This window comes from Sander lucioperca, chromosome 1 (assembly GCF_008315115.2).
Source record: "Sander lucioperca isolate FBNREF2018 chromosome 1, SLUC_FBN_1.2, whole genome shotgun sequence".
Taxonomy (NCBI): domain Eukaryota; kingdom Metazoa; phylum Chordata; class Actinopteri; order Perciformes; family Percidae; genus Sander; species Sander lucioperca.
The window spans coordinates 32,085,119-32,095,177 of record NC_050173.1 but is presented as its reverse complement, the minus strand read 5'-3'; the positions used below and the strand labels follow the sequence as shown (position 1 = coordinate 32,095,177).

General features: G+C 39.9%; 1 protein-coding gene across 1 annotated transcript in view; it reads left to right on the top strand.

The window, feature by feature from the left end:
- The first annotated feature begins 2,513 nt into the window (after positions 1-2,513).
- Positions 2,514-10,059, top strand: part of ahnak (AHNAK nucleoprotein) — a 34,762-nt gene continuing 27,216 nt past the window's right edge. The window contains exon 1 of the mRNA XM_036002308.1: positions 2,514-2,784. The gene's annotated coding sequence lies outside the window, so the exon portion shown is untranslated. The remainder of the gene's footprint in view (positions 2,785-10,059) is intronic.

The window sequence follows — 10,059 nt, the reverse complement described above, 5'->3', positions numbered from 1 at the left end:
GCATGCACACAATTACAGACAAATACACACATGCATGCACACACAAACTGTGGGGCTTCTTCTTTTTGTGGGAGAACTGCACCTTGTTTTTGAGAAAACTAAATCAGAGCTGTCTTGTCTCATGTTGGTGTAATGTGGTAATATTAAAGTATGTGTGTGCACATATACGAGCGTCTGTGTCTGTGTGCCACTCCCTGTTCGATCCCTGCAAAGCCACACAGTAACTTCCTCTGTGTTTGCTCTACGCCTTGCATGTTTGATATATTTTATCTCACGGGTGTGACATGTGTTCCAGGAGGTTGTTTCATTGACACTGAACATTGGTGAGAGAAGTGAACAAGCATGACATCCCATTTACAAAGCTGGTTGCACACACATATCCTAAATCAGTGATTCCCAACCAGGGGGACTTGTACCAGTTGTGAGCAGGTATGTGAAAAGATTATAGAGTAATTAAACTAATTTAAAAAATTGAATTTATAGTTTGATTAAAGAATATATCCACAAATTGAGTCAGCACCTAAGCACCACACATTGCGATTGAGTGTGTGAAAACTAGCAAGCGAAGTGAGCAGAGAGGTCAGTTAAGGTAATGAATAAATGGTTTAAAAACATTGCTCACAGCAATGCATTAACAGTACAACTAGTTAGGTACAAGTACCCTTATAGATGCAATATAGCTAGATGTTAGACGTAAAGGATAAGTTGTTGAAATATAGCTAAATGGAACTGTAGGCTAATGGATACATGTTTGAAATAGCTAGCTAAAAGTAATGGATCAACTGTTGAACTTGCTACTTAAAAGTTGTGGATAAATGTTTGAAATATAAGGTTGATGGAAATAGTTGAAATAGCTAAATAATGCATGAATGGTTGAAAAGCTAAAAGTAATGGATAGATGGTTGAAACAGTTAGCTAAAATTGATTGATAAAATAGCTAGCTAAAAGTAATGGATAAATGGTTGAAATAGTTAGCTAAAAGTAATTGATAAAATAGCTAGCTAAAAGTAATGGATATATATATATATATATATATATATATATATATATATATACTATCGTATACACATACTGTATGTACTGTACATGCATACTCACATGTAAACATGTTGACATTCATCCATATACACACATATCTGTACATAGTATCAAAATGTTTATGTTTACCTTCTTCAGCTTTGTTGTCCTTGTTATGTATATTTCTGTGTACTTTGAGAGCAAAAAAAAAGCCAGAGTCAAATTCCTTGTATGGCCTCATACAAGGAATTTAAAGCTGATTCTGATTCTCTGTGTAGACTGAAACGTGTGCAGCCACAGTATTGTGAGAGAGGAAAACTGAAACATAATTCAGTAGGCTCATGGCTTCAATGTATTCTTAAGATAATTGAAATAACAGTTGGCTGTAAGAGGAACAGTACCTATGCTATGACTGTGATGTTGCACTCTAAAAAAAAACTTTCATGTGACACTGGCTACTACAAAATTATGCAGGGGAGAGAGTGTGGTCTTCATACTGACAATGAGACAATGAGATTATCATTACAATTGCTACTTTCTGCTTATGAAATGGCAACATAACAAACTATGCTTTTAAAATCCAAAAAAGAAATAAAGGCCATAAAACATTCCAGTAAGATTTGGGTCAGGGTGTGCACTGTTAAAACAAAAAACTAGAAAATCCTGTGTTGTAAATACATACTTTGCCTTTTGTATGTAAGTAAAGGACTCTCTCCTTAGTCATTTTTGTTAATGATAACTTTGTGTCAGTTTGTGTGCGGTAGTTTAAATGCTGTAATAACATGTTTATGTCATTGTCTGTGATATGATACCCATGTGGCGTTACTCTGTACTTCATTCTTACTCTAAAATGTGAAACAAAAAATTATTAATTTTTTTAAAGCAGTTTTATTTGTGTTTAAATAGATTATAAAAATACAAGAAGTTAAGAAGAAAAAAAAGATACAGTCGGGTTTGACTGCTGCTCTGATCATTGTGTAAGAATTTATGCAAGGCAGTTAAAGGCTGCCTCTTGTGCATGGGTGTCACTTGGGTATAGTGAGGTGCGTCACATGCCTTGAACTAACTTAAAACAGTCAAAACGTTTATATCATTATTACTGGTAACAAAGATGAATCACAAAATATCTAAAGCTGTGCCTTGCTTGAATAATATATGATATGGCTCAAACAATATCTTCTCAGTCACTGCTAGTTGCTTACTTTGAGAGTAGGCTAGCCTACTTTTGATAAAAGCAGTTTCCAAAGCACTGACTGCTGCTAAAAGTTTGGTGATAAATGTAGGTTATTATGGACATTTAATGTAGATATTTTATAATACATGAACATGTCTTTCCATTTTTTAAGCAGAAGTTACTTTTCCTGTTGCAAGTCATTGGAGCCCTCTATGTGAAGCAGTGGGTGGTCCCACGGCTGCTGAGAGCCACTCCCTTGCACCGGTCCCCTCCCATGCCTATTGCCCTTCTTCTGCAAACCAGGAGCCCTACCCAGCTCCCTGTCCAACCACTGTGATCAGCCAAGAGGAGCAGCCACACAGAAAAAAAGTTTAAATCAACTCAGCGCAGAGGAGGGAGGGAGAGACGGGGGAAGAAAACGCCCTGGAAACTTGGTTGGTCGAGTAATAGGAAAAGAGTGACAGAATCCTAACAGACTGCGAAGTTGTGACTGGAAGAAGTGCTTTTCTTGGGCTGGGGAGAAGGGGACAGGACACGTTTTCAAGGATGCTCACGCTGATCTGAGGCTTCTTGGGCGCTCAGACTGCGCACAGGTAAAGATGCACTTTTTTCTTTCTCAGATTGAAGTAAATGCTTTTTAAATCTGTTTGTACATTTTGTTGCCAGCTGTGCTTTGCTCCAAATTGAATTGTGCTGTAAAAATAGCAAATCACTTAATAATAACTTGGTTTAAAGTTCAAGCAACTACTTGCAAAATCCAACATATTCCAACAGACACTTGTAGAAAGTGTGTTTAGGCCTAAATGGTAAGATTACAGTGACTTTGTCCTACTTTATTACATGTGTTTATCTTCTGTGGTATCCTATGGTTTTTCCTAAAGGGAGGTTTCGCTATAGGGAAGTTTTGTATGAAGAGAAAACATGTATTATTACTTGTGTTTTTAGTAAAGGTGCAACGTGACAGTGATTCTGTGTGAATACTGATTTAAAATAGTGAAAGACACAAGAAGTGGGTGTGTACCCACAGCCACCACATGAATGCGGAGGACTTGACTGGAGTTGCGCACTTCACTTTTCTTTTAATTGCATACAAAGCTTGCTATCCAAGGTGCATATGAGTGCTGAACCCACTGTTGTAGAAAGAATATAGGGTATCTCCATATGATTTTAGTCAAGAAATAAGAGCTACCCAAAATATCTCTACTTGTATTGTGACTATTGTGCAATGTGGATGTCCTTTGAAAACACATAATCTCTAGTCTTTGAGATAGCAATGTTTTTACAGCACTGGAATATTCCACACACTAAATGGAAGTTGAATAGAAGAAGCAGTGTAAAGATAAAAATGTCTGGTTGTTGTGCTGATGTTACTGCTCAGGTGTTTCTCCTATCTGTTCAATGCCCTTTGCTGAGACTGTGAAGTTTAAAATGTAGCCTAAAGGTAATTCTCTATGAAAGTCTGCAGCAACAAGCTTGGGTGTGGATTCCTCTCTTTCACCTTCCTCCACCCCCACCTTTTTTCCCCCTCCCTCCCTTCTTGCTTCACTGTCTCCTCATAGAGGCACACCCTTTACAGCCAAAAAAAAGAAGAAGAAAAAAAACCATACATGCTGCAGACGGCTGTCGCAGTGTGTCCCTCTTAACACATTCAAAGGTCCTTCATGGTGTTTCCAGGGGGTTTCAGCAAAATTAAAAGTACTGATCATAACTTTTTCTCTGCTTACTCACTGCGTTGTAAGGTGCTGTACAATTATCAGTCATATGGAACAATGAAAATCTCACATTTGACATTTTTTTAAATGCAGTCTGCTTTTGTGGAATGCGGCAAACACGTCCGAAGGTTCTTCATATGATATAAATCAGTTTTTAAACAAGGCATACCTCATTCCCAGCTAGTGTTATGTAAGATAAAGTTGGCAACTATCACTGCTGCTTTGTACTGAGGCATGTTTGTTTCTTATGACTTACTTTTTAAAAATTTTGGACAGAGAGAGATTTCTCTGTCTTTATTTTACCTCGGGTCTCTTAACCTGGGCGCCTGGCCAGGGTGTGCAGGGGGGAAAGCAGGGAGGGGTAAGGAGGGAGGAAGACGGGGGAAGAGAGTCAGGGAGTGAGGGGGGATGGGCGGAGTGGGGTGAGGAGGGGAGTAATGGAATGTAGTGGTTTGGAAAGACAAGCTAATTGAAACCAGGTTTGAGGCATAGAGGAAGGAGCTTAGACTTCGCACTTTTGGAGAAAGAGAGAAACTCACTCTATCTGCCCAAAAAGTTGAGAGATATTTATTTTTCTACATGCGTACATATTCAAAGCATAAGTGCCATCTTTCCAGTTGTGGTTCAAACTAGAATCATCACATATAGTCTTGCCTGAATTTGTTATAATGTATTTGTTTAAGTTGAGGTAAAGGTTGAGGAAGAAGCAGAACAGATGTGATCCTTTGTTGAAAGTCAAATTGCTTGGTGTGGAGTTGCCTGTCATCCACTGCTCCCTCTTGCCACACCCAAAAATCATTTCAGTGTAGGGAGAGCTGCTGTTTGCTCCGCTCTACACAGTCTATTCTACAATGCACACTTACTCATGTTGGGTGCCTCGTAGTTGTAAATGTCTGGCATTTCTCAAATTGCCCTTGTCAAGGTGATTGACTGTGACACAGACTGCTTGAAGAGCCACACGGTGACACAGGGCTAAAAGGTCTTTGGGTAGTAGGTTGTCATTTAAGCTATGTTAAAATAATTCTGTTTTACTTGGTGATAATATGGCACAAAGTACCGTATTACATATACAGGTGTAGAGTGTTGCTGCAAGCAAGGGTATGGACTTACAAAAACATATTACATATGAAACAAATATTTCAAGCGCTGAAACTTTCAAAACTGGTTCCTGACTGCCTGCAGCTAAAACGTTTGTCGGTTAACAGGGCCTCATCTTGGCCTGGGACGTAGACTGTTTGTCTAAATACTTGCGCTGTCTACCAATGCAGCAGTACAGAGACTACATTATGTTGTCACCTAGCAGACATTTGGAATTAAAAAAAAAACCTCACTGAAATTTTGAAGAAGCTTTATTGCTCAATCATTAGCCGACATTGGCAGTGCACAGTGCCAGTCACGCTGATTTTGTTGCACTTGCCACCCATGTGACAAACAACATCTTTACTTGCCTTAAGAAAAGAACATGCGTCATGACTGTTTGGAGTTACCTCGATCATGTTGAGATATTTTTCACAGAAGCACTATATATTCTTGCCATGTTAACTGACAGTACAGACAAGGTGCTACTCAGCTGTGCCAGTGTGACACGGAAAGAAACTGGTTTCAAGCACACTTCCTCTTCCATTTCCTCATGGGTTTGTTGGGTGGGTGGTTGGAAGGGGAGACAGCAAGGAGAGGCAAAAAAGGGAGGTGGATGTTATAAATAAGCTAAAAGAAGGGAGGGTGGTTGCAATCAAACCATAGCTTATTTTTTTCACACTTGGCATTCATTTTAAAGCAAAGCTCGGCTTTCGGACATTCTGCAGTTGCCAGCAGACACTCTGAAGTCCCACCCTAGGAATTGGTTAAATAAAACAATAGCAAATTTGTAGATGCACAACTGAGGGAAGTTTAGTTTTCATACAGCTGCAAATAAACAGCTAACTGTAGTGCAAGATTTAAAAAAAAAGTCTTTCTAGGCAATCCACCCAACAGCCACTCCCTTCTCATCCATCCACTGCTGGGTTGGGATGTTTCATCATGTTGTCAGTATACCCTGTGACACACATATCATTAGCATTGCCTGCTTTGTTGTTGAGCAATAGTGATTTAAGAAATATGATGAGACAGTCATCGCAGGTCACACATGGTACTTCTGTAAGTCACACCCATGCACATGCATGCAATTCAGACTTGTTTACTGTAGCTTCAAGCTTGGTGGGGCTTCTGCAATCATGGGATTTAGAAAGGGTGTGAATCATTTTTCTGATAAGCCGATAACATTCACCACTGCTTTGCCAGACATCTGATATACAAATCCATCCAAAAACACTAAATCTTACATGATGGTTAACTTACTGAACAGTCTACCTGCCCCCGACTACTTGTCTGACCTACACCCCAACCCCCACTAACACTGCTATGTGCAAGGAATGACATCTGTTACAAAAACTCTATTTGGAATGAGGCTGCCAAAATGTCAGGTCAAAAGGGCTTGGAATGTAAATTTGGAAATACAGTACATTCAGCTTTGTTTAGGTTTTCTTTATCTGTCAGAAGACACTTAAGCATGGCAATCATCACAATCCAACACTATCTCGCTCTAAACAACTCTGCACTACTCTGGTGTGGTAAATGCTGGTATGAATACATATCCTAACACTGTGCCTATGCTTCAAGTTTTACAGCTAAGGAAGTCTTATGACTATATATACATTCGGCTGCTACGGTTGCTATCTAGCCCTCCTTTTAACCTTCTTGTCTCCTGCTCCATGAATGGACTTGCATTTGTTCTTGTTCAAACAGCAGCTGTGGAAGACAAACTTAATCAAGTTAAAGTTGGGCAGTTATATGCCATGGCATATATAAGGTTGCTATGGATGTCTGTAAATCTCCCTTGATATCTTCTTGATGTGGTAGAACTGTGTAAACTGTGTAAACCTTTCTCTCTCTCTCTGGTGTAGTTATGCCAATTCAAATGTTGCATCCTCAACTCAGTTATTCTGCAGCTCTGGTTGTCATCATCCTATTTTTTGACTTTGTTAGTTGCTGAATGTTCTTGGCTGCCTGTAGTCACCAGCCCAGGATCACTTCTCATTTCAGAACTTCAGCTTTAGTCACCATGTTTTGTTTCATTTTTGCAAAACATGTTACAGTTGTTTTCTTTTGAATAGCCCAATATTACATACAATTTCTTAGTCGGATGTACAGACCTATAACGGCAACAGTTTGTGATGCAGCCTAAGAAAATAAGGAAAAACTCCCCTGGAAAACTTAGTGCATAAGGAAAAAATGGAAGAAACCCCTGAAGAGGAATTTGTGTGAGATCCTCCCTCCTTGGATGTCTAGGGGTGTAGTAGAGAACAATGAGTAGTAATAGGTGCCATAATGTATTCGATACTTACCGCCTCATCTAGTATAGAAAGTTTAGTTGACTGTCCTTTTGTGAACATGAAGTGTAGAATATAATTTACATGAAAATGAAGACATAGCTGACTCTCAGCAAAAGCCCTGGTCTTGTTTGTGATCTCGTAAAAGCAAGAAAAGATGCGTTTTCTTCAGTTTTTCCATTTTGTGGGCAACTCCTGCCAAAGTCACAATAGTTTAATCAGCAGCAGGCCAAGTTGGCGTCAGTGGACAGGCTTTGGTCTTATGCAGGACTTGTGGTTTGGTTTAGGGCTATGTGGACTATGGCGTGCAGAAAAGAACCATTTATTTTGACGCACATTCCTTTTATATGTGTCACACATGCATGTCCTATCTGCGTTTTTAAAGAAAGAGTGAACCCACACTGGGGCCTGCTGAGTCTCTTTTTGTATTAGTTGGACTTGCTACGTCAAACTACAATGGAGAGAGAGGAACAGGGAGTCTATTCTGTTTTGACAACACGACTGATTTCATCACTGCTCGCCTCTTCTTTTTCCCTCTCTGCACTGAGGCCTTTTTAGTTGTTCATAATCAAATCTTATCACTCACCAGCACCACTGTGCCTGATTCACTTACGATTGAGCTTTAATCATTGTCACACTGCTCCTGTTTTCTGTTCACCAAATAGATTGGATTTGGCAATCAAACTGATAGATTGACTACAGCTACTTTATCAGTTTCTAGTGTGCTGTGACCTACTTAAGCACAAACAATCAGTCAAACAGTGTCACCTCAAGGCATAGAAGACACAAGACTTAAGATGGGGTATAAATGCACAACAGTGAGGTGTAGAGTGCTGAGAGTTTGTTGCATCTACTTGGTGCACAGGTAGATCTAACTACATTGATAATGATGATGATGGTGACATGGATGATGAAATGTATCAGATGTATTCGCTGATACAATGTTGCTTCTCAGCGTTTATTTGAGATAGTGTGTTTCAGAGTGCCTTTAAATGTGCATATCTGACTGAATCTGGTGTTCTTGTTTATTTGAGCAGAACCTTGAGGTTGGGGGGTGACTGAAAGGGGGGGGGGGGGCACTCAGGCACGGTGCAGGGTGGGCGGCATAGAATGAGGCTGGAGTCAGAGAGAAACAGGACATTTCTTTGGAGTTAGTCACTGTGGGGAGAGGCTGGGCTCCCTTCCAGCTGGCCTGACGGCTCTATCAAGGAATGTATGTGACTGGGGGCCTGGGTGGGGCTATGCACGGAGCTGCTCCCTCTGCAAGCAGAGCACAGAGGGAAAGCGACATGATCCGCCTCGTGGACTGTGGCGTGGTATTCTACTCTTCACATGGCATGTGTTTTTATTTGCTTTCTCCACTGTTAGTGACCACACTTCACCTTATGGTGCATGCCTACGTGTGTGTTTGTGTGTGGCCTCACCAAGGTATTGAGAACAGAGGGTGGGGCTAACACATTTCTTATCTTTTGAGTCATGTATCTGGACTTTATCGCAAATCACATTCATCAACAAATCTCACAACAATAAGTCATAAGCATCTCTTTCACAGTCAGATATCTCACATACCCTTTATCTCATTTTGTTTTGGGCACATGTGACCCAGGATAATTCCTGTCTAAAGGTAAATCTCACATTACCTTTAGACTGATACTTGACAAAAATCTACCTTTGTCATTCAGTCAACCCTGTACCTGAATGACTCCTGACATGGCAGTCTGATTAATATGTCTCTGTAACAAGAGTATGGGTTAGAGAGTGTACACAGCTGCTGTGGCGCAAGTTTCCCTACACAAACATAATGACAACCCCGTACTGGCTGGCATTTGTCTCAGCTATGTCCCATCTATTTCAGTATAGGTCCCGTTCAAAAAAGTAACCAACAACACATTCTAAGGCAAAACTTTGAGAAAGCTTTTACAAGCTTTGCACCAATGTCGCTTGGTTTAAGGAGCATGTTTACTCACATTCTCTATATTGCATTTAGCGTTTAGCATAGGTATTCAAAATCAGACTGTTTAGAAATAGTATCAGAGTCTCACAAACACAGTCATTTGGCATATTTTTCAAAAAGTAATGAGCAATTTAGTTATTGAACATGGGGGGCTGGGGTGGTTAATGATGGGGTTGGAAAGCCTGTCTCAGAAGAGAAAGAATTTTTCTGAGGGACATGTTCCCACTGGTAGATGCCTGTCTGTACACATCAAGTCTGGTTCTGTTTGTACTGGGACTGACAAAGAGAAGGCTTTGTTTCACAATATGCCAGTGGGTTGAAGCAATAATCCTCCCAAAGTCCGGTAATATTTTGGGCTAGTCACAGCGGGAAAAAGTACGATTGACTTGGTATGCATGATGACAATTGAAAAATTATCAATACAGTTGCAACATTATTTTATCGATATATTGGTTTGATATGGCTGCACCATTTCTGCTCTTATACTACATTGGTTTTATACTTCACACCTTGGCAATGCAGTCTTGTCTCACAGTCATCACTCAAGCAATTAAACTAGAGCAGAGACATTTTTTAAAGAAACTTTTAAAATTCCTTTTGAATTGGATTTGCTTCTTTTTAACTCTCAATTTCAAATTCCATCAAACTTAAAAAGGATCTTGGATAGATATTGTGTTAGTGTCCATCTATCATCTAATCTACAGAAGTGAGGGCCACACCAAACAAGTAGCTGGATTTATTTACTCAAAGGGAATGTCAGGGTCAATACTGCTACTATTGGTTAGTTAATTATTAAATCCTCTTAAGTCTCTGCTTGGTCATGGGGGGGTCTAT